At 49.6% G+C, this 24,785-nt stretch overlaps 28 non-coding genes across 28 annotated transcripts; 19 read left to right on the top strand and 9 right to left on the bottom strand.

Moving 5' to 3' along the window:
- Positions 1 to 399: 399 nt before the first annotated feature.
- Positions 400 to 471, top strand: Trnap-ugg (transfer RNA proline (anticodon UGG)). Its single transcript has one exon. It is a non-coding gene; the product is annotated as a tRNA-Pro (tRNA).
- Positions 472 to 1,072: 601 nt separating this feature from the next.
- Positions 1,073 to 1,145, bottom strand: Trnav-uac (transfer RNA valine (anticodon UAC)). The gene has a single exon. It is a non-coding gene; the product is annotated as a tRNA-Val (tRNA).
- A 235-nt stretch (positions 1,146 to 1,380) lies between these two features.
- Positions 1,381 to 1,452, top strand: Trnap-cgg (transfer RNA proline (anticodon CGG)). Its single transcript has one exon. It is a non-coding gene; the product is annotated as a tRNA-Pro (tRNA).
- Positions 1,453 to 3,097: 1,645 nt separating this feature from the next.
- Trnap-ugg (transfer RNA proline (anticodon UGG)) lies at positions 3,098 to 3,169 on the top strand. The gene has a single exon. It is a non-coding gene; the product is annotated as a tRNA-Pro (tRNA).
- A 601-nt stretch (positions 3,170 to 3,770) lies between these two features.
- Trnav-uac (transfer RNA valine (anticodon UAC)) lies at positions 3,771 to 3,843 on the bottom strand. The gene has a single exon. It is a non-coding gene; the product is annotated as a tRNA-Val (tRNA).
- A 235-nt stretch (positions 3,844 to 4,078) lies between these two features.
- On the top strand, positions 4,079 to 4,150 carry Trnap-cgg (transfer RNA proline (anticodon CGG)). Its single transcript has one exon. It is a non-coding gene; the product is annotated as a tRNA-Pro (tRNA).
- Positions 4,151 to 5,795: 1,645 nt separating this feature from the next.
- Trnap-ugg (transfer RNA proline (anticodon UGG)) lies at positions 5,796 to 5,867 on the top strand. The gene has a single exon. It is a non-coding gene; the product is annotated as a tRNA-Pro (tRNA).
- Positions 5,868 to 6,468: 601 nt separating this feature from the next.
- Trnav-uac (transfer RNA valine (anticodon UAC)) lies at positions 6,469 to 6,541 on the bottom strand. The gene has a single exon. It is a non-coding gene; the product is annotated as a tRNA-Val (tRNA).
- A 235-nt stretch (positions 6,542 to 6,776) lies between these two features.
- On the top strand, positions 6,777 to 6,848 carry Trnap-cgg (transfer RNA proline (anticodon CGG)). Its single transcript has one exon. It is a non-coding gene; the product is annotated as a tRNA-Pro (tRNA).
- A 1,645-nt stretch (positions 6,849 to 8,493) lies between these two features.
- On the top strand, positions 8,494 to 8,565 carry Trnap-ugg (transfer RNA proline (anticodon UGG)). Its single transcript has one exon. It is a non-coding gene; the product is annotated as a tRNA-Pro (tRNA).
- Positions 8,566 to 9,166: 601 nt separating this feature from the next.
- Trnav-uac (transfer RNA valine (anticodon UAC)) lies at positions 9,167 to 9,239 on the bottom strand. Its single transcript has one exon. It is a non-coding gene; the product is annotated as a tRNA-Val (tRNA).
- A 235-nt stretch (positions 9,240 to 9,474) lies between these two features.
- Positions 9,475 to 9,546, top strand: Trnap-cgg (transfer RNA proline (anticodon CGG)). The gene has a single exon. It is a non-coding gene; the product is annotated as a tRNA-Pro (tRNA).
- A 1,645-nt stretch (positions 9,547 to 11,191) lies between these two features.
- On the top strand, positions 11,192 to 11,263 carry Trnap-ugg (transfer RNA proline (anticodon UGG)). Its single transcript has one exon. It is a non-coding gene; the product is annotated as a tRNA-Pro (tRNA).
- Positions 11,264 to 11,864: 601 nt separating this feature from the next.
- Positions 11,865 to 11,937, bottom strand: Trnav-uac (transfer RNA valine (anticodon UAC)). Its single transcript has one exon. It is a non-coding gene; the product is annotated as a tRNA-Val (tRNA).
- Positions 11,938 to 12,172: 235 nt separating this feature from the next.
- On the top strand, positions 12,173 to 12,244 carry Trnap-cgg (transfer RNA proline (anticodon CGG)). The gene has a single exon. It is a non-coding gene; the product is annotated as a tRNA-Pro (tRNA).
- Positions 12,245 to 13,890: 1,646 nt separating this feature from the next.
- On the top strand, positions 13,891 to 13,962 carry Trnap-ugg (transfer RNA proline (anticodon UGG)). The gene has a single exon. It is a non-coding gene; the product is annotated as a tRNA-Pro (tRNA).
- Positions 13,963 to 14,563: 601 nt separating this feature from the next.
- Trnav-uac (transfer RNA valine (anticodon UAC)) lies at positions 14,564 to 14,636 on the bottom strand. The gene has a single exon. It is a non-coding gene; the product is annotated as a tRNA-Val (tRNA).
- A 235-nt stretch (positions 14,637 to 14,871) lies between these two features.
- On the top strand, positions 14,872 to 14,943 carry Trnap-cgg (transfer RNA proline (anticodon CGG)). The gene has a single exon. It is a non-coding gene; the product is annotated as a tRNA-Pro (tRNA).
- A 1,646-nt stretch (positions 14,944 to 16,589) lies between these two features.
- Positions 16,590 to 16,661, top strand: Trnap-ugg (transfer RNA proline (anticodon UGG)). The gene has a single exon. It is a non-coding gene; the product is annotated as a tRNA-Pro (tRNA).
- A 601-nt stretch (positions 16,662 to 17,262) lies between these two features.
- On the bottom strand, positions 17,263 to 17,335 carry Trnav-uac (transfer RNA valine (anticodon UAC)). The gene has a single exon. It is a non-coding gene; the product is annotated as a tRNA-Val (tRNA).
- A 235-nt stretch (positions 17,336 to 17,570) lies between these two features.
- Trnap-cgg (transfer RNA proline (anticodon CGG)) lies at positions 17,571 to 17,642 on the top strand. Its single transcript has one exon. It is a non-coding gene; the product is annotated as a tRNA-Pro (tRNA).
- A 1,644-nt stretch (positions 17,643 to 19,286) lies between these two features.
- Positions 19,287 to 19,358, top strand: Trnap-ugg (transfer RNA proline (anticodon UGG)). The gene has a single exon. It is a non-coding gene; the product is annotated as a tRNA-Pro (tRNA).
- A 601-nt stretch (positions 19,359 to 19,959) lies between these two features.
- On the bottom strand, positions 19,960 to 20,032 carry Trnav-uac (transfer RNA valine (anticodon UAC)). The gene has a single exon. It is a non-coding gene; the product is annotated as a tRNA-Val (tRNA).
- Positions 20,033 to 20,267: 235 nt separating this feature from the next.
- On the top strand, positions 20,268 to 20,339 carry Trnap-cgg (transfer RNA proline (anticodon CGG)). Its single transcript has one exon. It is a non-coding gene; the product is annotated as a tRNA-Pro (tRNA).
- Positions 20,340 to 21,983: 1,644 nt separating this feature from the next.
- Positions 21,984 to 22,055, top strand: Trnap-ugg (transfer RNA proline (anticodon UGG)). Its single transcript has one exon. It is a non-coding gene; the product is annotated as a tRNA-Pro (tRNA).
- A 601-nt stretch (positions 22,056 to 22,656) lies between these two features.
- Trnav-uac (transfer RNA valine (anticodon UAC)) lies at positions 22,657 to 22,729 on the bottom strand. The gene has a single exon. It is a non-coding gene; the product is annotated as a tRNA-Val (tRNA).
- A 235-nt stretch (positions 22,730 to 22,964) lies between these two features.
- Positions 22,965 to 23,036, top strand: Trnap-cgg (transfer RNA proline (anticodon CGG)). The gene has a single exon. It is a non-coding gene; the product is annotated as a tRNA-Pro (tRNA).
- Positions 23,037 to 24,680: 1,644 nt separating this feature from the next.
- Positions 24,681 to 24,752, top strand: Trnap-ugg (transfer RNA proline (anticodon UGG)). The gene has a single exon. It is a non-coding gene; the product is annotated as a tRNA-Pro (tRNA).
- The last annotated feature ends 33 nt before the right edge of the window (positions 24,753 to 24,785 follow it).

Here is a 24,785-nt window from a genome sequence, read left to right as displayed (position 1 = left end):
GAGCAGCACATGCAATTCACGCTTCCTAGATAATCGTTACTGCATAGAATAATTCTTTTGTCTGCGGCGTCTTCAGTATCCGTCTTCTGGAAATTTTGCTTGCAGTATATTTTGCAATCTTTTCGTTATGAGTTGGTGCTTGGTTTCCCGATGTTCTTTTGTTTAGTGCATTCGCCTCCTCTTAACCCTGAGAAACCACATACCGAAACTGAGGCACTGCCGGCTGTTCATAAGCAGTGCTCGATGAAGTTATTTCGCTTTTTATTCGTTGCCTTTAATATTCTTCTCAACAGTGGTGAGTGCTGCCTGCAGAAAGCGTTTATCTTGCGAATTCGCGTGAAAGTTTGTGTTCCCTGTGAGGCCCACTACTTGGGATTAACTTGACTGCTCCAGCCAGGTGGCTCGTTGGTCTAGGGGTATGATTCCTGCTTTGGGTGCAGGAGGTCCCGGGTTCAAATCCCGGACGAGCCCTGCCATTTTGACCGTGCTGAAGCGTAGGTGGAACTCAGCCCCGGTTGCAGCTCCTCAATGAAGAGTAGACGCCTGTTATAGCACGTGGATATAACAAGAATGCGGCACCGGTAAAGTACGTAGGTGGAATTCGGTAGAAAGGCAGACGGTAATTTTGCATGCAACGGAAAACAAGGTTGTCTTTGCGGGATATGTGCACCGTGAGTGGAGATTCAGCTTAATTGTGCGACAGTCTACCCTCATCTTACTAGCGACGGCAACAACCAAGGGGTGGCATGTAAGATTGAGCGTGGCTAAGAGTTTTTCATTATTAGTTAGCATCACACTTTGACAGAGCTGTGACAAGGCGAGTAGGGTGAGCTCAGGAAAGCCAGTAGCAAGCGCACTTGAAGTAGCCCTGAAGAACCGGATTATAAATTTTGCCAGCCATAATGGAGCTAGGGGCGTTCTCAGTTACCAAATACCGGTGCAATAAGAGAGCAACAGTATTTGACAGTAAAATGACGCCCTATCCGTCTAGCATACGACATTGCTTGTCTCTGCATTCGCGGACGTGAGGTCATCTCGGAAATGAAATCCGAAATATAGATTAAAATTGTTGTGTTCCCGCCCGGGATCGAACCGGGGACCTTCTGCGTGTAAAGCAGACGTGATAACCGCTACACCACGGAAACGACGGTTCTTTTCATGTACCACCCGGAGACTCGTAATAGCAACAGTTTGTCTTCTGTGTTAGCAAGGGCATCGGCTACGAGCTCCCTCCGATTCGTGAAGTTCCTGTAGTAAAAGACGTCGATGGAAACAATCCAACCGCGACAGACAGGGAGAACGCTGGCTGAGCTGCAGCCCTACATGGTGAGACCATCAAAGGTGGCGTCATTCACATGCAGTGCGTTTTCGGAACGAATAGGCTCGTTGGTCTAGGGGTATGATTCCTGCTTCGGGTGCAGGAGGTCCCGGGTTCAAATCCCGGACGAGTCCTTGCGTTTTGTACAACGGTGTGGTAACAAATCGCATGGCGGCGGCTGTTTCGCGCATTTCCAGGCCTCCAAGTCAGCGCTAAAATCCGACAACCAGTTCTGAAACCGTTTCATGTTTCATTTGAGCCATGTGCACCCTGCTGATGGAACGTTTGAAGTTGATTTAAATGGTCACAGTAGAGATCGTAGCAAGTGTCTTGCTGAGTGGGACGAAAACGGGTTTCCGCCCGCAATCGAGCCGGGGACCTTCTGCGTGTTAGGCACGGCGCCTGGGCTCGGCGGCAGCTGCTGCTGCTCTTTCCTTCCTTACGAGATACCGTCGATTCGCGCAGTCGTTATTGCAAAAGATGTCACCAAAGGCAATCGCTTCGTTAGCGGCACTTTGCCTGGGCTCGGCGGCAGCTCTACATGGAGGCACCAGCAGCCAAGCCAGGCCGCCGCCGGCACCGGTGCGCCACAGCGCAAGGAGCCGGCGGCCGCCCTGCAATGCCCCTGTCGTTGCATATTCCACCCGCCCCATATCCTCTCCATGTCTGACTCACTACCCCAAATGACACTGCAGTCGACGTGCTTATTACTATCGCTTTTGGAAGAACCAAGGCGCAGTATTCTAGTGTCGAACCGGTACTGCAAATTGGGATTAAGCAAAAATTTATTGTGTGGTCGAGCGACAGCCTCGGCTCGCTCTTCCTACATGATCGCTTCTTGTGCGGAATAATTCCTAGCTCGCCGATGGCTTCAGAGTTGGTCTTCTCGAAGTTTTGCTTTCGCACTGCATTCCGCAATCTTTTCGTTATGAGTTGTGTGCTTCGGTTTCCCGACTTTCTTGTGTTTAGTGTGTTTGGCTTCTCTTAACCCTTAGCCACCGCTTGCCGAAATTTCCACACTATCATCTGTCGATCTGCAGAGCTCGATGAAGGCATCGCGGCCGTTCCTGAGCTCGTGGAACGGTCGAATCTGTAGTTGTTTCCAGATCTCTCCCACACAACGGCCTCCCAGAAGCTTGGATTACAGAAGTACGCCACTACTCCCAGCCGGAGATTCACGATTGAAAGCAGAATGACATGAGCTACACGCAGCTCCGATTTTTTTTTTTTTGTGTCTGACCTACTTTGAAAGACTTTGTAGTCGATTTACTTACTACTATCGCTGTTGGAAACCAGGTGATAACCGCACAGTATTTTAGAGACGATCAGGTAATGAAAATTTAGAATAAGTAAAACAGTATCAAAAGAAGTTGTGTGGTGGAGCAGCACATGCAATTCACGCTTCCTAGATAATCGTTACTGCATAGAATAATTCTTTTGTCTGCGGCGTCTTCAGTATCCGTCTTCTGGAAATTTTGCTTGCAGTATATTTTGCAATCTTTTCGTTATGAGTTGGTGCTTGGTTTCCCGATGTTCTTTTGTTTAGTGCATTCGCCTCCTCTTAACCCTGAGAAACCACATACCGAAACTGAGGCACTGCCGGCTGTTCATAAGCAGTGCTCGATGAAGTTATTTCGCTTTTTATTCGTTGCCTTTAATATTCTTCTCAACAGTGGTGAGTGCTGCCTGCAGAAAGCGTTTATCTTGCGAATTCGCGTGAAAGTTTGTGTTCCCTGTGAGGCCCACTACTTGGGATTAACTTGACTGCTCCAGCCAGGTGGCTCGTTGGTCTAGGGGTATGATTCCTGCTTTGGGTGCAGGAGGTCCCGGGTTCAAATCCCGGACGAGCCCTGCCATTTTGACCGTGCTGAAGCGTAGGTGGAACTCAGCCCCGGTTGCAGCTCCTCAATGAAGAGTAGACGCCTGTTATAGCACGTGGATATAACAAGAATGCGGCACCGGTAAAGTACGTAGGTGGAATTCGGTAGAAAGGCAGACGGTAATTTTGCATGCAACGGAAAACAAGGTTGTCTTTGCGGGATATGTGCACCGTGAGTGGAGATTCAGCTTAATTGTGCGACAGTCTACCCTCATCTTACTAGCGACGGCAACAACCAAGGGGTGGCATGTAAGATTGAGCGTGGCTAAGAGTTTTTCATTATTAGTTAGCATCACACTTTGACAGAGCTGTGACAAGGCGAGTAGGGTGAGCTCAGGAAAGCCAGTAGCAAGCGCACTTGAAGTAGCCCTGAAGAACCGGATTATAAATTTTGCCAGCCATAATGGAGCTAGGGGCGTTCTCAGTTACCAAATACCGGTGCAATAAGAGAGCAACAGTATTTGACAGTAAAATGACGCCCTATCCGTCTAGCATACGACATTGCTTGTCTCTGCATTCGCGGACGTGAGGTCATCTCGGAAATGAAATCCGAAATATAGATTAAAATTGTTGTGTTCCCGCCCGGGATCGAACCGGGGACCTTCTGCGTGTAAAGCAGACGTGATAACCGCTACACCACGGAAACGACGGTTCTTTTGATGTACCACCCGGAGACTCGTAATAGCAACAGTTTGTCTTCTGTGTTAGCAAGGGCATCGGCTACGAGCTCCCTCCGATTCGTGAAGTTCCTGTAGTAAAAGACGTCGATGGAAACAATCCAACCGCGACAGACAGGGAGAACGCTGGCTGAGCTGCAGCCCTACATGGTGAGACCATCAAAGGTGGCGTCATTCACATGCAGTGCGTTTTCGGAACGAATAGGCTCGTTGGTCTAGGGGTATGATTCCTGCTTCGGGTGCAGGAGGTCCCGGGTTCAAATCCCGGACGAGTCCTTGCGTTTTGTACAACGGTGTGGTAACAAATCGCATGGCGGCGGCTGTTTCGCGCATTTCCAGGCCTCCAAGTCAGCGCTAAAATCCGACAACCAGTTCTGAAACCGTTTCATGTTTCATTTGAGCCATGTGCACCCTGCTGATGGAACGTTTGAAGTTGATTTAAATGGTCACAGTAGAGATCGTAGCAAGTGTCTTGCTGAGTGGGACGAAAACGGGTTTCCGCCCGCAATCGAGCCGGGGACCTTCTGCGTGTTAGGCACGGCGCCTGGGCTCGGCGGCAGCTGCTGCTGCTCTTTCCTTCCTTACGAGATACCGTCGATTCGCGCAGTCGTTATTGCAAAAGATGTCACCAAAGGCAATCGCTTCGTTAGCGGCACTTTGCCTGGGCTCGGCGGCAGCTCTACATGGAGGCACCAGCAGCCAAGCCAGGCCGCCGCCGGCACCGGTGCGCCACAGCGCAAGGAGCCGGCGGCCGCCCTGCAATGCCCCTGTCGTTGCATATTCCACCCGCCCCATATCCTCTCCATGTCTGACTCACTACCCCAAATGACACTGCAGTCGACGTGCTTATTACTATCGCTTTTGGAAGAACCAAGGCGCAGTATTCTAGTGTCGAACCGGTACTGCAAATTGGGATTAAGCAAAAATTTATTGTGTGGTCGAGCGACAGCCTCGGCTCGCTCTTCCTACATGATCGCTTCTTGTGCGGAATAATTCCTAGCTCGCCGATGGCTTCAGAGTTGGTCTTCTCGAAGTTTTGCTTTCGCACTGCATTCCGCAATCTTTTCGTTATGAGTTGTGTGCTTCGGTTTCCCGACTTTCTTGTGTTTAGTGTGTTTGGCTTCTCTTAACCCTTAGCCACCGCTTGCCGAAATTTCCACACTATCATCTGTCGATCTGCAGAGCTCGATGAAGGCATCGCGGCCGTTCCTGAGCTCGTGGAACGGTCGAATCTGTAGTTGTTTCCAGATCTCTCCCACACAACGGCCTCCCAGAAGCTTGGATTACAGAAGTACGCCACTACTCCCAGCCGGAGATTCACGATTGAAAGCAGAATGACATGAGCTACACGCAGCTCCGATTTTTTTTTTTTGGTGTCTGACCTACTTTGAAAGACTTTGTAGTCGATTTACTTACTACTATCGCTGTTGGAAACCAGGTGATAACCGCACAGTATTTTAGAGACGATCAGGTAATGAAAATTTAGAATAAGTAAAACAGTATCAAAAGAAGTTGTGTGGTGGAGCAGCACATGCAATTCACGCTTCCTAGATAATCGTTACTGCATAGAATAATTCTTTTGTCTGCGGCGTCTTCAGTATCCGTCTTCTGGAAATTTTGCTTGCAGTATATTTTGCAATCTTTTCGTTATGAGTTGGTGCTTGGTTTCCCGATGTTCTTTTGTTTAGTGCATTCGCCTCCTCTTAACCCTGAGAAACCACATACCGAAACTGAGGCACTGCCGGCTGTTCATAAGCAGTGCTCGATGAAGTTATTTCGCTTTTTATTCGTTGCCTTTAATATTCTTCTCAACAGTGGTGAGTGCTGCCTGCAGAAAGCGTTTATCTTGCGAATTCGCGTGAAAGTTTGTGTTCCCTGTGAGGCCCACTACTTGGGATTAACTTGACTGCTCCAGCCAGGTGGCTCGTTGGTCTAGGGGTATGATTCCTGCTTTGGGTGCAGGAGGTCCCGGGTTCAAATCCCGGACGAGCCCTGCCATTTTGACCGTGCTGAAGCGTAGGTGGAACTCAGCCCCGGTTGCAGCTCCTCAATGAAGAGTAGACGCCTGTTATAGCACGTGGATATAACAAGAATGCGGCACCGGTAAAGTACGTAGGTGGAATTCGGTAGAAAGGCAGACGGTAATTTTGCATGCAACGGAAAACAAGGTTGTCTTTGCGGGATATGTGCACCGTGAGTGGAGATTCAGCTTAATTGTGCGACAGTCTACCCTCATCTTACTAGCGACGGCAACAACCAAGGGGTGGCATGTAAGATTGAGCGTGGCTAAGAGTTTTTCATTATTAGTTAGCATCACACTTTGACAGAGCTGTGACAAGGCGAGTAGGGTGAGCTCAGGAAAGCCAGTAGCAAGCGCACTTGAAGTAGCCCTGAAGAACCGGATTATAAATTTTGCCAGCCATAATGGAGCTAGGGGCGTTCTCAGTTACCAAATACCGGTGCAATAAGAGAGCAACAGTATTTGACAGTAAAATGACGCCCTATCCGTCTAGCATACGACATTGCTTGTCTCTGCATTCGCGGACGTGAGGTCATCTCGGAAATGAAATCCGAAATATAGATTAAGATTGTTGTGTTCCCGCCCGGGATCGAACCGGGGACCTTCTGCGTGTAAAGCAGACGTGATAACCGCTACACCACGGAAACGACGGTTCTTTTGATGTACCACCCGGAGACTCGTAATAGCAACAGTTTGTCTTCTGTGTTAGCAAGGGCATCGGCTACGAGCTCCCTCCGATTCGTGAAGTTCCTGTAGTAAAAGACGTCGATGGAAACAATCCAACCGCGACAGACAGGGAGAACGCTGGCTGAGCTGCAGCCCTACATGGTGAGACCATCAAAGGTGGCGTCATTCACATGCAGTGCGTTTTCGGAACGAATAGGCTCGTTGGTCTAGGGGTATGATTCCTGCTTCGGGTGCAGGAGGTCCCGGGTTCAAATCCCGGACGAGTCCTTGCGTTTTGTACAACGGTGTGGTAACAAATCGCATGGCGGCGGCTGTTTCGCGCATTTCCAGGCCTCCAAGTCAGCGCTAAAATCCGACAACCAGTTCTGAAACCGTTTCATGTTTCATTTGAGCCATGTGCACCCTGCTGATGGAACGTTTGAAGTTGATTTAAATGGTCACAGTAGAGATCGTAGCAAGTGTCTTGCTGAGTGGGACGAAAACGGGTTTCCGCCCGCAATCGAGCCGGGGACCTTCTGCGTGTTAGGCACGGCGCCTGGGCTCGGCGGCAGCTGCTGCTGCTCTTTCCTTCCTTACGAGATACCGTCGATTCGCGCAGTCGTTATTGCAAAAGATGTCACCAAAGGCAATCGCTTCGTTAGCGGCACTTTGCCTGGGCTCGGCGGCAGCTCTACATGGAGGCACCAGCAGCCAAGCCAGGCCGCCGCCGGCACCGGTGCGCCACAGCGCAAGGAGCCGGCGGCCGCCCTGCAATGCCCCTGTCGTTGCATATTCCACCCGCCCCATATCCTCTCCATGTCTGACTCACTACCCCAAATGACACTGCAGTCGACGTGCTTATTACTATCGCTTTTGGAAGAACCAAGGCGCAGTATTCTAGTGTCGAACCGGTACTGCAAATTGGGATTAAGCAAAAATTTATTGTGTGGTCGAGCGACAGCCTCGGCTCGCTCTTCCTACATGATCGCTTCTTGTGCGGAATAATTCCTAGCTCGCCGATGGCTTCAGAGTTGGTCTTCTCGAAGTTTTGCTTTCGCACTGCATTCCGCAATCTTTTCGTTATGAGTTGTGTGCTTCGGTTTCCCGACTTTCTTGTGTTTAGTGTGTTTGGCTTCTCTTAACCCTTAGCCACCGCTTGCCGAAATTTCCACACTATCATCTGTCGATCTGCAGAGCTCGATGAAGGCATCGCGGCCGTTCCTGAGCTCGTGGAACGGTCGAATCTGTAGTTGTTTCCAGATCTCTCCCACACAACGGCCTCCCAGAAGCTTGGATTACAGAAGTACGCCACTACTCCCAGCCGGAGATTCACGATTGAAAGCAGAATGACATGAGCTACACGCAGCTCCGATTTTTTTTTTTTTGTGTCTGACCTACTTTGAAAGACTTTGTAGTCGATTTACTTACTACTATCGCTGTTGGAAACCAGGTGATAACCGCACAGTATTTTAGAGACGATCAGGTAATGAAAATTTAGAATAAGTAAAACAGTATCAAAAGAAGTTGTGTGGTGGAGCAGCACATGCAATTCACGCTTCCTAGATAATCGTTACTGCATAGAATAATTCTTTTGTCTGCGGCGTCTTCAGTATCCGTCTTCTGGAAATTTTGCTTGCAGTATATTTTGCAATCTTTTCGTTATGAGTTGGTGCTTGGTTTCCCGATGTTCTTTTGTTTAGTGCATTCGCCTCCTCTTAACCCTGAGAAACCACATACCGAAACTGAGGCACTGCCGGCTGTTCATAAGCAGTGCTCGATGAAGTTATTTCGCTTTTTATTCGTTGCCTTTAATATTCTTCTCAACAGTGGTGAGTGCTGCCTGCAGAAAGCGTTTATCTTGCGAATTCGCGTGAAAGTTTGTGTTCCCTGTGAGGCCCACTACTTGGGATTAACTTGACTGCTCCAGCCAGGTGGCTCGTTGGTCTAGGGGTATGATTCCTGCTTTGGGTGCAGGAGGTCCCGGGTTCAAATCCCGGACGAGCCCTGCCATTTTGACCGTGCTGAAGCGTAGGTGGAACTCAGCCCCGGTTGCAGCTCCTCAATGAAGAGTAGACGCCTGTTATAGCACGTGGATATAACAAGAATGCGGCACCGGTAAAGTACGTAGGTGGAATTCGGTAGAAAGGCAGACGGTAATTTTGCATGCAACGGAAAACAAGGTTGTCTTTGCGGGATATGTGCACCGTGAGTGGAGATTCAGCTTAATTGTGCGACAGTCTACCCTCATCTTACTAGCGACGGCAACAACCAAGGGGTGGCATGTAAGATTGAGCGTGGCTAAGAGTTTTTCATTATTAGTTAGCATCACACTTTGACAGAGCTGTGACAAGGCGAGTAGGGTGAGCTCAGGAAAGCCAGTAGCAAGCGCACTTGAAGTAGCCCTGAAGAACCGGATTATAAATTTTGCCAGCCATAATGGAGCTAGGGGCGTTCTCAGTTACCAAATACCGGTGCAATAAGAGAGCAACAGTATTTGACAGTAAAATGACGCCCTATCCGTCTAGCATACGACATTGCTTGTCTCTGCATTCGCGGACGTGAGGTCATCTCGGAAATGAAATCCGAAATATAGATTAAAATTGTTGTGTTCCCGCCCGGGATCGAACCGGGGACCTTCTGCGTGTAAAGCAGACGTGATAACCGCTACACCACGGAAACGACGGTTCTTTTGATGTACCACCCGGAGACTCGTAATAGCAACAGTTTGTCTTCTGTGTTAGCAAGGGCATCGGCTACGAGCTCCCTCCGATTCGTGAAGTTCCTGTAGTAAAAGACGTCGATGGAAACAATCCAACCGCGACAGACAGGGAGAACGCTGGCTGAGCTGCAGCCCTACATGGTGAGACCATCAAAGGTGGCGTCATTCACATGCAGTGCGTTTTCGGAACGAATAGGCTCGTTGGTCTAGGGGTATGATTCCTGCTTCGGGTGCAGGAGGTCCCGGGTTCAAATCCCGGACGAGTCCTTGCGTTTTGTACAACGGTGTGGTAACAAATCGCATGGCGGCGGCTGTTTCGCGCATTTCCAGGCCTCCAAGTCAGCGCTAAAATCCGACAACCAGTTCTGAAACCGTTTCATGTTTCATTTGAGCCATGTGCACCCTGCTGATGGAACGTTTGAAGTTGATTTAAATGGTCACAGTAGAGATCGTAGCAAGTGTCTTGCTGAGTGGGACGAAAACGGGTTTCCGCCCGCAATCGAGCCGGGGACCTTCTGCGTGTTAGGCACGGCGCCTGGGCTCGGCGGCAGCTGCTGCTGCTCTTTCCTTCCTTACGAGATACCGTCGATTCGCGCAGTCGTTATTGCAAAAGATGTCACCAAAGGCAATCGCTTCGTTAGCGGCACTTTGCCTGGGCTCGGCGGCAGCTCTACATGGAGGCACCAGCAGCCAAGCCAGGCCGCCGCCGGCACCGGTGCGCCACAGCGCAAGGAGCCGGCGGCCGCCCTGCAATGCCCCTGTCGTTGCATATTCCACCCGCCCCATATCCTCTCCATGTCTGACTCACTACCCCAAATGACACTGCAGTCGACGTGCTTATTACTATCGCTTTTGGAAGAACCAAGGCGCAGTATTCTAGTGTCGAACCGGTACTGCAAATTGGGATTAAGCAAAAATTTATTGTGTGGTCGAGCGACAGCCTCGGCTCGCTCTTCCTACATGATCGCTTCTTGTGCGGAATAATTCCTAGCTCGCCGATGGCTTCAGAGTTGGTCTTCTCGAAGTTTTGCTTTCGCACTGCATTCCGCAATCTTTTCGTTATGAGTTGTGTGCTTCGGTTTCCCGACTTTCTTGTGTTTAGTGTGTTTGGCTTCTCTTAACCCTTAGCCACCGCTTGCCGAAATTTCCACACTATCATCTGTCGATCTGCAGAGCTCGATGAAGGCATCGCGGCCGTTCCTGAGCTCGTGGAACGGTCGAATCTGTAGTTGTTTCCAGATCTCTCCCACACAACGGCCTCCCAGAAGCTTGGATTACAGAAGTACGCCACTACTCCCAGCCGGAGATTCACGATTGAAAGCAGAATGACATGAGCTACACGCAGCTCCGATTTTTTTTTTTTGGTGTCTGACCTACTTTGAAAGACTTTGTAGTCGATTTACTTACTACTATCGCTGTTGGAAACCAGGTGATAACCGCACAGTATTTTAGAGACGATCAGGTAATGAAAATTTAGAATAAGTAAAACAGTATCAAAAGAAGTTGTGTGGTGGAGCAGCACATGCAATTCACGCTTCCTAGATAATCGTTACTGCATAGAATAATTCTTTTGTCTGCGGCGTCTTCAGTATCCGTCTTCTGGAAATTTTGCTTGCAGTATATTTTGCAATCTTTTCGTTATGAGTTGGTGCTTGGTTTCCCGATGTTCTTTTGTTTAGTGCATTCGCCTCCTCTTAACCCTGAGAAACCACATACCGAAACTGAGGCACTGCCGGCTGTTCATAAGCAGTGCTCGATGAAGTTATTTCGCTTTTTATTCGTTGCCTTTAATATTCTTCTCAACAGTGGTGAGTGCTGCCTGCAGAAAGCGTTTATCTTGCGAATTCGCGTGAAAGTTTGTGTTCCCTGTGAGGCCCACTACTTGGGATTAACTTGACTGCTCCAGCCAGGTGGCTCGTTGGTCTAGGGGTATGATTCCTGCTTTGGGTGCAGGAGGTCCCGGGTTCAAATCCCGGACGAGCCCTGCCATTTTGACCGTGCTGAAGCGTAGGTGGAACTCAGCCCCGGTTGCAGCTCCTCAATGAAGAGTAGACGCCTGTTATAGCACGTGGATATAACAAGAATGCGGCACCGGTAAAGTACGTAGGTGGAATTCGGTAGAAAGGCAGACGGTAATTTTGCATGCAACGGAAAACAAGGTTGTCTTTGCGGGATATGTGCACCGTGAGTGGAGATTCAGCTTAATTGTGCGACAGTCTACCCTCATCTTACTAGCGACGGCAACAACCAAGGGGTGGCATGTAAGATTGAGCGTGGCTAAGAGTTTTTCATTATTAGTTAGCATCACACTTTGACAGAGCTGTGACAAGGCGAGTAGGGTGAGCTCAGGAAAGCCAGTAGCAAGCGCACTTGAAGTAGCCCTGAAGAACCGGATTATAAATTTTGCCAGCCATAATGGAGCTAGGGGCGTTCTCAGTTACCAAATACCGGTGCAATAAGAGAGCAACAGTATTTGACAGTAAAATGACGCCCTATCCGTCTAGCATACGACATTGCTTGTCTCTGCATTCGCGGACGTGAGGTCATCTCGGAAATGAAATCCGAAATATAGATTAAGATTGTTGTGTTCCCGCCCGGGATCGAACCGGGGACCTTCTGCGTGTAAAGCAGACGTGATAACCGCTACACCACGGAAACGACGGTTCTTTTGATGTACCACCCGGAGACTCGTAATAGCAACAGTTTGTCTTCTGTGTTAGCAAGGGCATCGGCTACGAGCTCCCTCCGATTCGTGAAGTTCCTGTAGTAAAAGACGTCGATGGAAACAATCCAACCGCGACAGACAGGGAGAACGCTGGCTGAGCTGCAGCCCTACATGGTGAGACCATCAAAGGTGGCGTCATTCACATGCAGTGCGTTTTCGGAACGAATAGGCTCGTTGGTCTAGGGGTATGATTCCTGCTTCGGGTGCAGGAGGTCCCGGGTTCAAATCCCGGACGAGTCCTTGCGTTTTGTACAACGGTGTGGTAACAAATCGCATGGCGGCGGCTGTTTCGCGCATTTCCAGGCCTCCAAGTCAGCGCTAAAATCCGACAACCAGTTCTGAAACCGTTTCATGTTTCATTTGAGCCATGTGCACCCTGCTGATGGAACGTTTGAAGTTGATTTAAATGGTCACAGTAGAGATCGTAGCAAGTGTCTTGCTGAGTGGGACGAAAACGGGTTTCCGCCCGCAATCGAGCCGGGGACCTTCTGCGTGTTAGGCACGGCGCCTGGGCTCGGCGGCAGCTGCTGCTGCTCTTTCCTTCCTTACGAGATACCGTCGATTCGCGCAGTCGTTATTGCAAAAGATGTCACCAAAGGCAATCGCTTCGTTAGCGGCACTTTGCCTGGGCTCGGCGGCAGCTCTACATGGAGGCACCAGCAGCCAAGCCAGGCCGCCGCCGGCACCGGTGCGCCACAGCGCAAGGAGCCGGCGGCCGCCCTGCAATGCCCCTGTCGTTGCATATTCCACCCGCCCCATATCCTCTCCATGTCTGACTCACTACCCCAAATGACACTGCAGTCGACGTGCTTATTACTATCGCTTTTGGAAGAACCAAGGCGCAGTATTCTAGTGTCGAACCGGTACTGCAAATTGGGATTAAGCAAAAATTTATTGTGTGGTCGAGCGACAGCCTCGGCTCGCTCTTCCTACATGATCGCTTCTTGTGCGGAATAATTCCTAGCTCGCCGATGGCTTCAGAGTTGGTCTTCTCGAAGTTTTGCTTTCGCACTGCATTCCGCAATCTTTTCGTTATGAGTTGTGTGCTTCGGTTTCCCGACTTTCTTGTGTTTAGTGTGTTTGGCTTCTCTTAACCCTTAGCCACCGCTTGCCGAAATTTCCACACTATCATCTGTCGATCTGCAGAGCTCGATGAAGGCATCGCGGCCGTTCCTGAGCTCGTGGAACGGTCGAATCTGTAGTTGTTTCCAGATCTCTCCCACACAACGGCCTCCCAGAAGCTTGGATTACAGAAGTACGCCACTACTCCCAGCCGGAGATTCACGATTGAAAGCAGAATGACATGAGCTACACGCAGCTCCGATTTTTTTTTTTTTTGTGTCTGACCTACTTTGAAAGACTTTGTAGTCGATTTACTTACTACTATCGCTGTTGGAAACCAGGTGATAACCGCACAGTATTTTAGAGACGATCAGGTAATGAAAATTTAGAATAAGTAAAACAGTATCAAAAGAAGTTGTGTGGTGGAGCAGCACATGCAATTCACGCTTCCTAGATAATCGTTACTGCATAGAATAATTCTTTTGTCTGCGGCGTCTTCAGTATCCGTCTTCTGGAAATTTTGCTTGCAGTATATTTTGCAATCTTTTCGTTATGAGTTGGTGCTTGGTTTCCCGATGTTCTTTTGTTTAGTGCATTCGCCTCCTCTTAACCCTGAGAAACCACATACCGAAACTGAGGCACTGCCGGCTGTTCATAAGCAGTGCTCGATGAAGTTATTTCGCTTTTTATTCGTTGCCTTTAATATTCTTCTCAACAGTGGTGAGTGCTGCCTGCAGAAAGCGTTTATCTTGCGAATTCGCGTGAAAGTTTGTGTTCCCTGTGAGGCCCACTACTTGGGATTAACTTGACTGCTCCAGCCAGGTGGCTCGTTGGTCTAGGGGTATGATTCCTGCTTTGGGTGCAGGAGGTCCCGGGTTCAAATCCCGGACGAGCCCTGCCATTTTGACCGTGCTGAAGCGTAGGTGGAACTCAGCCCCGGTTGCAGCTCCTCAATGAAGAGTAGACGCCTGTTATAGCACGTGGATATAACAAGAATGCGGCACCGGTAAAGTACGTAGGTGGAATTCGGTAGAAAGGCAGACGGTAATTTTGCATGCAACGGAAAACAAGGTTGTCTTTGCGGGATATGTGCACCGTGAGTGGAGATTCAGCTTAATTGTGCGACAGTCTACCCTCATCTTACTAGCGACGGCAACAACCAAGGGGTGGCATGTAAGATTGAGCGTGGCTAAGAGTTTTTCATTATTAGTTAGCATCACACTTTGACAGAGCTGTGACAAGGCGAGTAGGGTGAGCTCAGGAAAGCCAGTAGCAAGCGCACTTGAAGTAGCCCTGAAGAACCGGATTATAAATTTTGCCAGCCATAATGGAGCTAGGGGCGTTCTCAGTTACCAAATACCGGTGCAATAAGAGAGCAACAGTATTTGACAGTAAAATGACGCCCTATCCGTCTAGCATACGACATTGCTTGTCTCTGCATTCGCGGACGTGAGGTCATCTCGGAAATGAAATCCGAAATATAGATTAAAATTGTTGTGTTCCAGCCCGGGATCGAACCGGGGACCTTCTGCGTGTAAAGCAGACGTGATAACCGCTACACCACGGAAACGACGGTTCTTTTGATGTACCACCCGGAGACTCGTAATAGCAACAGTTTGTCTTCTGTGTTAGCAAGGGCATCGGCTACGAGCTCCCTCCGATTCGTGAAGTTCCTGTAGTAAAAGACGTCGATGGAAACAATCCAACCGCGACAGACAGGGAGAACGCTGGCTGAGCTGCAGCCCTACATGGTGAGACCATCAAAGGTGGCGTCATTCACATGCAGTGCGTTTTCGGAACGAATAGGCTCGTTGGTCTAGGGGTATGATTCCTGCTTCGGGTGCAGGAGGTCCCGGGTTCAAATCCCGGACGAGTCCTTGCGTTTTGTACAACGGTGTGGTAACAAATCGCATGGCGGCGGCTGTTTCGCGCATTTCCAGGCCTCCAAGTCAGCGCTAAAATCCGACAACCAGTTCTGAAACCGTTTCATGTTTCATTTGAGCCATGTGCACCCTGCTGATGGAACGTTTGAAGTTGATTTAAATGGTCACAGTAGAGATCGTAGCAAGTGTCTTGCTGAGTGGGACGAAAACGGGTTTCCGCCCGCAATCGAGCCGGGGACCTTCTGCGTGTTAGGCACGGCGCCTGGGCTCGGCGGCAGCTGCTGCTGCTCTTTCCTTCCTTACGAGATACCGTCGATTCGCGCAGTCGTTATTGCAAAAGATGTCACCAAAGGCAATCGCTTCGTTAGCGGCACTTTGCCTGGGCTCGGCGGCAGCTCTACATGGAGGCACCAGCAGCCCAGCCAGGCCGCCGCCGGCACCGGTGCGCCACAGCGCAAGGAGCCGGCGGCCGCCCTGCAATGCCCCTGTCGTTGCATATTCCACCCGCCCCATATCCTCTCCATGTCTGACTCACTACCCCAAATGACACTGCAGTCGACGTGCTTATTACTATCGCTTTTGGAAGAACCAAGGCGCAGTATTCTAGTGTCGAACCGGTACTGCAAATTGGGATTAAGCAAAAATTTATTGTGTGGTCGAGCGACAGCCTCGGCTCGCTCTTCCTACATGATCGCTTCTTGTGCGGAATAATTCCTAGCTCGCCGATGGCTTCAGAGTTGGTCTTCTCGAAGTTTTGCTTTCGCACTGCATTCCGCAATCTTTTCGTTATGAGTTGTGTGCTTCGGTTTCCCGACTTTCTTGTGTTTAGTGTGTTTGGCTTCTCTTAACCCTTAGCCACCGCTTGCCGAAATTTCCACACTATCATCTGTCGATCTGCAGAGCTCGATGAAGGCATCGCGGCCGTTCCTGAGCTCGTGGAACGGTCGAATCTGTAGTTGTTTCCAGATCTCTCCCACACAACGGCCTCCCAGAAGCTTGGGTTACAGAAGTACGCCACTACTCCCAGCCGGAGATTCACGATTGAAAGCAGAATGACATGAGCTACACGCAGCTCCGATTTTTTTTTTTTTTGTGTCTGACCTACTTTGAAAGACTTTGTAGTCGATTTACTTACTACTATCGCTGTTGGAAACCAGGTGATAACCGCACAGTATTTTAGAGACGATCAGGTAATGAAAATTTAGAATAAGTAAAACAGTATCAAAAGAAGTTGTGTGGTGGAGCAGCACATGCAATTCACGCTTCCTAGATAATCGTTACTGCATAGAATAATTCTTTTGTCTGCGGCGTCTTCAGTATCCGTCTTCTGGAAATTTTGCTTGCAGTATATTTTGCAATCTTTTCGTTATGAGTTGGTGCTTGGTTTCCCGATGTTCTTTTGTTTAGTGCATTCGCCTCCTCTTAACCCTGAGAAACCACATACCGAAACTGAGGCACTGCCGGCTGTTCATAAGCAGTGCTCGATGAAGTTATTTCGCTTTTTATTCGTTGCCTTTAATATTCTTCTCAACAGTGGTGAGTGCTGCCTGCAGAAAGCGTTTATCTTGCGAATTCGCGTGAAAGTTTGTGTTCCCTGTGAGGCCCACTACTTGGGATTAACTTGACTGCTCCAGCCAGGTGGCTCGTTGGTCTAGGGGTATGATTCCTGCTTTGGGTGCAGGAGGTCCCGGGTTCAAATCCCGGACGAGCCCTGCCATTTTGACCGTGCTGAAGCGTAGGTGGAACTCAGCCCCGGTTGCAGCTCCTCAATGAAGAGTAGACGCCTGTTATAGCACGTGGATATAACAAGAATGCGGCACCGGTAAAGTACGTAGGTGGAATTCGGTAGAAAGGCAGACGGTAATTTTGCATGCAACGGAAAACAAGGTTGTCTTTGCGGGATATGTGCACCGTGAGTGGAGATTCAGCTTAATTGTGCGACAGTCTACCCTCATCTTACTAGCGACGGCAACAACCAAGGGGTGGCATGTAAGATTGAGCGTGGCTAAGAGTTTTTCATTATTAGTTAGCATCACACTTTGACAGAGCTGTGACAAGGCGAGTAGGGTGAGCTCAGGAAAGCCAGTAGCAAGCGCACTTGAAGTAGCCCTGAAGAACCGGATTATAAATTTTGCCAGCCATAATGGAGCTAGGGGCGTTCTCAGTTACCAAATACCGGTGCAATAAGAGAGCAACAGTATTTGACAGTAAAATGACGCCCTATCCGTCTAGCATACGACATTGCTTGTCTCTGCATTCGCGGACGTGAGGTCATCTCGGAAATGAAATCCGAAATATAGATTAAAATTGTTGTGCTCCCGCCCGGGATCGAACCGGGGACCTTCTGCGTGTAAAGCAGACGTGATAACCGCTACACCACGGAAACGACGGTTCTTTTGATGTACCACCCGGAGACTCGTAATAGCAACAGTTTGTCTTCTGTGTTAGCAAGGGCATCGGCTACGAGCTCCCTCCGATTCGTGAAGTTCCTGTAGTAAAAGACGTCGATGGAAACAATCCAACCGCGACAGACAGGGAGAACGCTGGCTGAGCTGCAGCCCTACATGGTGAGACCATCAAAGGTGGCGTCATTCACATGCAGTGCGTTTTCGGAACGAATAGGCTCGTTGGTCTAGGGGTATGATTCCTGCTTCGGGTGCAGGAGGTCCCGGGTTCAAATCCCGGACGAGTCCTTGCGTTTTGTACAACGGTGTGGTAACAAATCGCATGGCGGCGGCTGTTTCGCGCATTTCCAGGCCTCCAAGTCAGCGCTAAAATCCGACAACCAGTTCTGAAACCGTTTCATGTTTCATTTGAGCCATGTGCACCCTGCTGATGGAACGTTTGAAGTTGATTTAAATGGTCACAGTAGAGATCGTAGCAAGTGTCTTGCTGAGTGGGACGAAAACGGGTTTCCGCCCGCAATCGAGCCGGGGACCTTCTGCGTGTTAGGCACGGCGCCTGGGCTCGGCGGCAGCTGCTGCTGCTCTTTCCTTCCTTACGAGATACCGTCGATTCGCGCAGTCGTTATTGCAAAAGATGTCACCAAAGGCAATCGCTTCGTTAGCGGCACTTTGCCTGGGCGCGGCGGCAGCTCTACATGGAGGCACCAGCAGCCCAGCCAGGCCGCCGCCGGCACCGGTGCGCCACAGCGCAAGGAGCCGGCGGCCGCCCTGCAATGCCCCTGTCGTTGCATATTCCACCCGCCCCATATCCTCTCCATGTCTGACTCACTACCCCAAATGACACTGCAGTCGACGTGCTTATTACTATCGCTTTTGGAAGAACCAAGGCGCAGTATTCTAGTGTCGAACCGGTACTGCAAATTGGGATTAAGCAAAAATTTATTGTGTGGTCGAGCGACAGCCTCGGCTCGCTCTTCCTACATGATCGCTTCTTGTGCGGAATAATTCCTAGCTCGCCGATGGCTTCAGAGTTGGTCTTCTCGAAGTTTTGCTTTCGCACTGCATTCCGCAATCTTTTCGTTATGAGTTGTGTGCTTCGGTTTCCCGACTTTCTTGTGTTTAGTGTGTTTGGCTTCTCTTAACCCTTAGCCACCGCTTGCCGAAATTTCCACACTATCATCTGTCGATCTGCAGAGCTCGATGAAGGCATCGCGGCCGTTCCTGAGCTCGTGGAACGGTCGAATCTGTAGTTGTTTCCAGATCTCTCCCACACAACGGCCTCCCAGAAGCTTGGATTACAGAAGTACGCCACTACTCCCAGCCGGAGATTCACGATTGAAAGCAGAATGACATGAGCTACACGCAGCTCCGATTTTTTTTTTTTGTGTCTGACCTACTTTGAAAGACTTTGTAGTCGATTTACTTACTACTATCGCTGTTGGAAACCAGGTGACAACCGCACAGTATTTTAGAGACGATCAGGGAATGAAAATTTAGAATAAGTAAAACAGTATCAAAAGAAGTTGTGTGGTGGAGCAGCACATGCAATTCACGCTTCCTAGATAATCGTTACTGCATAGAATAATTCTTTTGTCTGCGGCGTCTTCAGTATCCGTCTTCTGGAAATTTTGCTTGCAGTATATTTTGCAATCTTTTCGTTATGAGTTGGTGCTTGGTTTCCCGATGTTCTTTTGTTTAGTGCATTCGCCTCCTCTTAACCCTGAGAAACCACATACCGAAACTGAGGCACTGCCGGCTGTTCATAAGCAGTGCTCGATGAAGTTATTTCGCTTTTTATTCGTTGCCTTTAATATTCTTCTCAACAGTGGTGAGTGCTGCCTGCAGAAAGCGTTTATCTTGCGAATTCGCGTGAAAGTTTGTGTTCCCTGTGAGGCCCACTACTTGGGATTAACTTGACTGCTCCAGCCAGGTGGCTCGTTGGTCTAGGGGTATGATTCCTGCTTTGGGTGCAGGAGGTCCCGGGTTCAAATCCCGGACGAGCCCTGCCATTTTGACCGTGCTGAAGCGTAGGTGGAACTCAGCCCCGGTTGCAGCTCCTCAATGAAGAGTAGACGCCTGTTATAGCACGTGGATATAACAAGAATGCGGCACCAGTAAAGTACGTAGGTGGAATTCGGTAGAAAGGCAGACGGTAATTTTGCATGCAACGGAAAACAAGGTTGTCTTTGCGGGATATGTGCACCGTGAGTGGAGATTCAGCTTAATTGTGCGACAGTCTACCCTCATCTTACTAGCGACGGCAACAACCAAGGGGTGGCATGTAAGATTGAGCGTGGCTAAGAGTTTTTCATTATTAGTTAGCATCACACTTTGACAGAGCTGTGACAAGGCGAGTAGGGTGAGCTCAGGAAAGCCAGTAGCAAGCGCACTTGAAGTAGCCCTGAAGAACCGGATTATAAATTTTGCCAGCCATAATGGAGCTAGGGGCGTTCTCAGTTACCAAATACCGGTGCAATAAGAGAGCAACAGTATTTGACAGTAAAATGACGCCCTATCCGTCTAGCATACGACATTGCTTGTCTCTGCATTCGCGGACGTGAGGTCATCTCGGAAATGAAATCCGAAATATAGATTAAAATTGTTGTGTTCCCGCCCGGGATCGAACCGGGGACCTTCTGCGTGTAAAGCAGACGTGATAACCGCTACACCACGGAAACGACGGTTCTTTTCATGTACCACCCGGAAACTCGTAATAGCAACAGTTTGTCTTCTGTGTTAGCAAGGGCATCGGCTACGAGCTCCCTCCGATTCGTGAAGTTCCTGTAGTAAAAGACGTCGATGGAAACAATCCAACCGCGACAGACAGGGAGAACGCTGGCTGAGCTGCAGCCCTACATGGTGAGACCATCAAAGGTGGCGTCATTCACATGCAGTGCGTTTTCGGAACGAATAGGCTCGTTGGTCTAGGGGTATGATTCCTGCTTCGGGTGCAGGAGGTCCCGGGTTCAAATCCCGGACGAGCCCTTGCGTTTTGTACAACGGTGTGGTAACAAATCGCATGGCGGCGGCTGTTTCGCGCATTTCCAGGCCTCCAAGTCAGCGCTAAAATCCGACAACCAGTTCTGAAACCGTTTCATGTTTCATTTGAGCCATGTGCACCCTGCTGATGGAACGTTTGAAGTTGATTTAAATGGTCACAGTAGAGATCGTAGCAAGTGTCTTGCTGAGTGGGACGAAAACGGGTTTCCGCCCGCAATCGAGCCGGGGACCTTCTGCGTGTTAGGCACGGCGCCTGGGCTCGGCGGCAGCTGCTGCTGCTCTTTCCTTCCTTACGAGATACCGTCGATTCGCGCAGTCGTTATTGCAAAAGATGTCACCAAAGGCAATCGCTTCGTTAGCGGCACTTTGCCTGGGCTCGGCGGCAGCTCTACATGGAGGCACCAGCAGCCCAGCCAGGCCGCCGCCGGCACCGGTGCGCCACAGCGCAAGGAGCCGGCGGCCGCCCTGCAATGCCCCTGTCGTTGCATATTCCACCCGCCCCATATCCTCTCCATGTCTGACTCACTACCCCAAATGACACTGCAGTCGACGTGCTTATTACTATCGCTTTTGGAAGAACCAAGGCGCAGTATTCTAGTGTCGAACCGGTACTGCAAATTGGGATTAAGCAAAAATTTATTGTGTGGTCGAGCGACAGCCTCGGCTCGCTCTTCCTACATGATCGCTTCTTGTGCGGAATAATTCCTAGCTCGCCGATGGCTTCAGAGTTGGTCTTCTCGAAGTTTTGCTTTCGCACTGCATTCCGCAATCTTTTCGTTATGAGTTGTGTGCTTCGGTTTCCCGACTTTCTTGTGTTTAGTGTGTTTGGCTTCTCTTAACCCTTAGCCACCGCTTGCCGAAATTTCCACACTATCATCTGTCGATCTGCAGAGCTCGATGAAGGCATCGCGGCCGTTCCTGAGCTCGTGGAACGGTCGAATCTGTAGTTGTTTCCAGATCTCTCCCACACAACGGCCTCCCAGAAGCTTGGATTACAGAAGTACGCCACTACTCCCAGCCGGAGATTCACGATTGAAAGCAGAATGACATGAGCTACACGCAGCTCCGATTTTTTTTTTTGGTGTCTGACCTACTTTGAAAGACTTTGTAGTCGATTTACTTACTACTATCGCTGTTGGAAACCAGGTGATAACCACACAGTATTCTAGAGACGATCAGGTAATGAAAATTTAGAATAAGTAAAACAGTATCAAAAGAAGTTGTGTGGTGGAGCAGCACATGCAATTCACGCTTCCTAGATAATCGTTACTGCATAGAATAATTCTTTTGTCTGCGGCGTCTTCAGTATCCGTCTTCTGGAAATTTTGCTTGCAGTATATTTTGCAATCTTTTCGTTATGAGTTGGTGCTTGGTTTCCCGATGTTCTTTTGTTTAGTGCATTCGCCTCCTCTTAACCCTGAGAAACCACATACCGAAACTGAGGCACTGCCGGCTGTTCATAAGCAGTGCTCGATGAAGTTATTTCGCTTTTTATTCGTTGCCTTTAATATTCTTCTCAACAGTGGTGAGTGCTGCCTGCAGAAAGCGTTTATCTTGCGAATTCGCGTGAAAGTTTGTGTTCCCTGTGAGGCCCACTACTTGGGATTAACTTGACTGCTCCAGCCAGGTGGCTCGTTGGTCTAGGGGTATGATTCCTGCTTTGGGTGCAGGAGGTCCCGGGTTCAAATCCCGGACGAGCCCTGCCATTTTGACCGTGCTGAAGCGTAGGTGGAACTCAGCCCCGGTTGCAGCTCCTCAATGAAGAGTAGACGCCTGTTATAGCACGTGGATATAACAAGAATGCGGCACCGGTAAAGTACGTAGGTGGAATTCGGTAGAAAGGCAGACGGTAATTTTGCATGCAACGGAAAACAAGGTTGTCTTTGCGGGATATGTGCACCGTGAGTGGAGATTCAGCTTAATTGTGCGACAGTCTACCCTCATCTTACTAGCGACGGCAACAACCAAGGGGTGGCATGTAAGATTGAGCGTGGCTAAGAGTTTTTCATTATTAGTTAGCATCACACTTTGACAGAGCTGTGACAAGGCGAGTAGGGTGAGCTCAGGAAAGCCAGTAGCAAGCGCACTTGAAGTAGCCCTGAAGAACCGGATTATAAATTTTGCCAGCCATAATGGAGCTAGGGGCGTTCTCAGTTACCAAATACCGGTGCAATAAGAGAGCAACAGTATTTGACAGTAAAATGACGCCCTATCCGTCTAGCATACGACATTGCTTGTCTCTGCATTCGCGGACGTGAGGTCATCTCGGAAATGAAATCCGAAATATAGATTAAAATTGTTGTGTTCCCGCCCGGGATCGAACCGGGGACCTTCTGCGTGTAAAGCAGACGTGATAACCGCTACACCACGGAAACGACGGTTCTTTTCATGTACCACCCGGAGACTCGTAATAGCAACAGTTTGTCTTCTGTGTTAGCAAGGGCATCGGCTACGAGCTCCCTCCGATTCGTGAAGTTCCTGTAGTAAAAGACGTCGATGGAAACAATCCAACCGCGACAGACAGGGAGAACGCTGGCTGAGCTGCAGCCCTACATGGTGAGACCATCAAAGGTGGCGTCATTCACATGCAGTGCGTTTTCGGAACGAATAGGCTCGTTGGTCTAGGGGTATGATTCCTGCTTCGGGTGCAGGAGGTCCCGGGTTCAAATCCCGGACGAGCCCTTGCGTTTTGTACAACGGTGTGGTAACAAATCGCATGGCGGCGGCTGTTTCGCGCATTTCCAGGCCTCCAAGTCAGCGCTAAAATCCGACAACCAGTTCTGAAACCGTTTCATGTTTCATTTGAGCCATGTGCACCCTGCTGATGGAACGTTTGAAGTTGATTTAAATGGTCACAGTAGAGATCGTAGCAAGTGTCTTGCTGAGTGGGACGAAAACGGGTTTCCGCCCGCAATCGAGCCGGGGACCTTCTGCGTGTTAGGCACGGCGCCTGGGCTCGGCGGCAGCTGCTGCTGCTCTTTCCTTCCTTACGAGATACCGTCGATTCGCGCAGTCGTTATTGCAAAAGATGTCACCAAAGGCAATCGCTTCGTTAGCGGCACTTTGCCTGGGCGCGGCGGCAGCTCTACATGGAGGCACCAGCAGCCCAGCCAGGCCGCCGCCGGCACCGGTGCGCCACAGCGCAAGGAGCCGGCGGCCGCCCTGCAATGCCCCTGTCGTTGCATATTCCACCCGCCCCATATCCTCTCCATGTCTGACTCACTACCCCAAATGACACTGCAGTCGACGTGCTTATTACTATCGCTTTTGGAAGAACCAAGGCGCAGTATTCTAGTGTCGAACCGGTACTGCAAATTGGGATTAAGCAAAAATTTATTGTGTGGTCGAGCGACAGCCTCGGCTCGCTCTTCCTACATGATCGCTTCTTGTGCGGAATAATTCCTAGCTCGCCGATGGCTTCAGAGTTGGTCTTCTCGAAGTTTTGCTTTCGCACTGCATTCCGCAATCTTTTCGTTATGAGTTGTGTGCTTCGGTTTCCCGACTTTCTTGTGTTTAGTGTGTTTGGCTTCTCTTAACCCTTAGCCACCGCTTGCCGAAATTTCCACACTATCATCTGTCGATCTGCAGAGCTCGATGAAGGCATCGCGGCCGTTCCTGAGCTCGTGGAACGGTCGAATCTGTAGTTGTTTCCAGATCTCTCCCACACAACGGCCTCCCAGAAGCTTGGATTACAGAAGTACGCCACTACTCCCAGCCGGAGATTCACGATTGAAAGCAGAATGACATGAGCTACACGCAGCTCCGATTTTTTTTTTTGGTGTCTGACCTACTTTGAAAGACTTTGTAGTCGATTTACTTACTACTATCGCTGTTGGAAACCAGGTGATAACCACACAGTATTCTAGAGACGATCAGGTAATGAAAATTTAGAATAAGTAAAACAGTATCAAAAGAAGTTGTGTGGTGGAGCAGCACATGCAATTCACGCTTCCTAGATAATCGTTACTGCATAGAATAATTCTTTTGTCTGCGGCGTCTTCAGTATCCGTCTTCTGGAAATTTTGCTTGCAGTATATTTTGCAATCTTTTCGTTATGAGTTGGTGCTTGGTTTCCCGATGTTCTTTTGTTTAGTGCATTCGCCTCCTCTTAACCCTGAGAAACCACATACCGAAACTGAGGCACTGCCGGCTGTTCATAAGCAGTGCTCGATGAAGTTATTTCGCTTTTTATTCGTTGCCTTTAATATTCTTCTCAACAGTGGTGAGTGCTGCCTGCAGAAAGCGTTTATCTTGCGAATTCGCGTGAAAGTTTGTGTTCCCTGTGAGGCCCACTACTTGGGATTAACTTGACTGCTCCAGCCAGGTGGCTCGTTGGTCTAGGGGTATGATTCCTGCTTTGGGTGCAGGAGGTCCCGGGTTCAAATCCCGGACGAGCCCTGCCATTTTGACCGTGCTGAAGCGTAGGTGGAA

This window comes from Schistocerca serialis, unplaced genomic scaffold (assembly GCF_023864345.2).
Source record: "Schistocerca serialis cubense isolate TAMUIC-IGC-003099 unplaced genomic scaffold, iqSchSeri2.2 HiC_scaffold_752, whole genome shotgun sequence".
Lineage (NCBI taxonomy): Eukaryota > Metazoa > Arthropoda > Insecta > Orthoptera > Acrididae > Schistocerca > Schistocerca serialis.
Note: the sequence above shows the minus strand (reverse complement) of the source record. Positions and strands in the feature narration are given on the sequence as shown.